General features: G+C 36.3%; 1 pseudogene; it reads right to left on the bottom strand.

Annotated features, from left to right (window-relative positions):
- Positions 1–969: 969 nt before the first annotated feature.
- On the bottom strand, positions 970–3315 carry LOC114399908 (annotated as a pseudogene).

Raw genomic sequence — 3315 nt, 5'->3', positions numbered from 1 at the left:
TCATAGTTAAGTTTTAGTGTTGGCTTTTAATATTATTATCTAGAAATCACAGATATGGCAGGAAGGCTGCTGAGACACAAATACACCACCATGGCAACATTACGCTCAGATACAGTTGGGAAACAGTGGACATAAAGGGACATGTACATTATGTTTTTTGTGTTGTTTTTTTTTTAAAATCAAAACAGAATATATGTACATTATGTATGTAAATAATGTAAAATGGTTCAAGGACCACTTGTATATAATGGATAAATTACATGTTTGTTTTAACTTTTGAATCAAAATTCAATTCATACAAAAGATATAGCTAAGTTCAAATCGATCTATACAAGTTACAATCAAGAATATTTATGAAGAAGATTAATAGAAAAGACATTTTGAAAAGTAAGTTTGATCGAGGTGGGGTAGTATTGTTTACTTTTTAATCAAACTTAAATAAATATATTTATTCTAAAGACATTTAAAAAATAAAAATAATCTCTAAATTTAAGTTTGATCTATTAATAATAGAAAAAAATAGTGTGTGATCAATTAGCTAGTTTTAGATTACTTATATAAATGTAACCAAAGAATAGTTATAAACTGTAAAGTAATATATCTAAAAAAAACATTACTTATATAAATTAGACAACCAAACCTAAGAATTCTTTAAGTTATATTTCAAAACTTAATGATAATTAAAAGTCTCTTTTAAAATAATATACGTTTCCAATAATCAATACTATTTGAAGGATAAAGTAAGTGAAATCAATTATACAAATTAAATAAATAATCAATGTTATTTTTATATTCATTAGACGTTATAATTCTCTCGGCGGAACTAACTTATATTTGACAAATTAGAGTATTTGAATAGGTTTCCATAAACTCATGGGTTTCAACAGGCACAGATTATATTAAAGAAATTAAACAAAAGGGAACAAAGTTACAAACAACTTGAACCCAAGAAAAAAGAAGAAAAAAAGGGAACAAAGTTACAAACAACTTGAACCCAAGAAAAAAGAAAAAGTTACAAATAAGTTGGAACTTTATTTCTTCTCAATTGAACCCAAGCAACAAATTCTCTCTTTTTCTCGCTCTTACAAGGCCAACAATGCTAGTTTTGCAGAAGAAACAAATTCATCCTAGCTGACATGAATCTTCTGTGCATGCATGCATGGGTGCATGCTTTCTAACATTTTAAAAAAATGGAGGAAGAAAAAAAAAACCAACAGCAACAACAATTAATGTTAACTAATTTGTCTAACAAGGCCTACCAACTATGCAGTTTAGGGCACCGGAATTTCGTGTCAATCTACTAGCATGAGTTCCATCTCTTGGCTTCATGAGGAGACCCTTTTTGTAGGTCGTCTTGATGGGTGAGCCTGAAGGGATGAACTGTGCACCGTTTATGAACAAGTCCATTTCTAATTCCACACTTGGGGTTCAGCATAGTCCCTGTGTGTGATCAGCTTCGCGGCGTTGTTGTTCGGAGCTATGAAACGGTTTCCTTGGCTCAGAATTGTTGGCCCTGAGCTTCCACCAATTGCGTACATCATCCAGTGGGTGTAGTCATTGTTGAGGACATGCACGAAACCCCATCTGCACCTTGGCATCCTCTGAACCAGTCCTTGCCCGAAGTGGTTGAATGCCACTGTTATCTGCATTATCTTGTCTCCGCTGTATGAGTCACTAGCACCAAACAGCATGACCTGCAATAACCACATACATTCATTCATTTTTGTTGGAGTTATTGATATCAGAAACTCACCCACAATGGAACAAGTTATGGAGAGGAAGAGAGAAGATTTAGGCTTTGCACAAAAGATGCACACACATGCACACTATGTCTCTTATATGTGCACACCTTTCTATTTTATAACAACTAATAAAGTAACAACTACTCACAAACACAACAATTTTAACCCTATGCATGCATGTGAAATTAGTAATTAGGGTTTACTTACATCGTTATGTTTGGTCATGTGGCAATTTGAGATGGTGATGGCAGTGGAGCCCTGGATGACGTCGATAAGACCATCAGCACAGTTAGAGAGGGAAACATGATCGATCCAAACGTTGCTGGCTCCGAAAATGGAGATGGCATCACCATCACTCTTTGTTCTCAGGCCAACATGGTTGTAAGAGTCTCTAATCATGCCACCCTCCTTAGGTACGATGTTCTTGATGCGAACTCCGTGGATGATAACGTTGTTCACGAACTGAATGGTGAGGCCAGCGCCGTCCCTAAACACCACGTTGGCGCCGCGACCGTCGATGGTCTTGTCGGAGGAAATCATCAGCTCTTGATTCAATTTGATCATCATGCTGCGTTGGAAGATGATCCACAAGGGGCCCCGTTGGGTCACGGCGTGACGGATGGTTCCTGGCTTAGGGTTCACCATGTCGTCATCGGAATTATCGGTGACGACATAGATGGGGCCACCGAGACCACCGGTGGCCCGTCTTCCGAACCCTTTGCCGCACTTGGCTAACCTGTACCGGTCATTGGCCCAGTTTTTGTTGCATCTCCAGCAAGTGTCAATAGGGTTGCTGGCAACACATTTTTTTCCTGATCTACCCTTCCTTTGCCTTAGTTCCCTCCTTGTGGAGTTTTCTAATGACCTGAATTATTGCATCAAATTAATTCTCTTAGAAATATCATAAATAGCCATTTAAAGTAAATTCTAACATCATTCAAGGTTTAAGTGTTCATTTGAACTAATTAATAATCAATGGTCAATTGTAATCCAAAATTTTCTTGATTGGGTTAGCTTATTTTGAAAACAAAAGAATTATTTCTCATTAAAATGTAAGAAGAAAAAGTTATAAATCTATTATGATTACAATAAAAAAAAATAGAAAAAGAGCAGAGATGTAAGGTAATAGTAAAAATTAGTGTGTAAAACTAAAAGGATATAAAGGAGATACGTACAAATGAACATGGAAATTGAGTTCGTCGGTGACATCTTCTGGCACTGGGACATAGGCCTCAAGAGCAATTTTTTGTGCTTCATCAGCTTGGGCTTTGAGAAAGTCATCAAACTCAGCAATGCCAGCCTCAAGGCATGGAATGACAATGGCGAAAGTGACCAAGAGGTTGAAAGCAACCTTTGTTGCACTTCCAACCATTATTCTTTCCATGACTTGTGCTTTGTGTTTATTTTCTTGGCTCCAAGCCTTCTCTTTTTTTTATTATTATTTTGCCTTTTTATATATTTTTTTGTGTGGCAAGGTAAACCAAGGTCTTGGGATTGATTAGTTAAAGCACTTAACGCTCAATCAACAAGACCTTGGCAAGCCTATACCAATTAAAACCAAGTTTGTTTGGCT

The sequence above is a fragment of the Glycine soja genome, chromosome 19 (genome assembly GCF_004193775.1).
Source record: "Glycine soja cultivar W05 chromosome 19, ASM419377v2, whole genome shotgun sequence".
Taxonomy (NCBI): domain Eukaryota; kingdom Viridiplantae; phylum Streptophyta; class Magnoliopsida; order Fabales; family Fabaceae; genus Glycine; species Glycine soja.
This window is presented reverse-complemented; position numbering and strand designations above follow the sequence as displayed.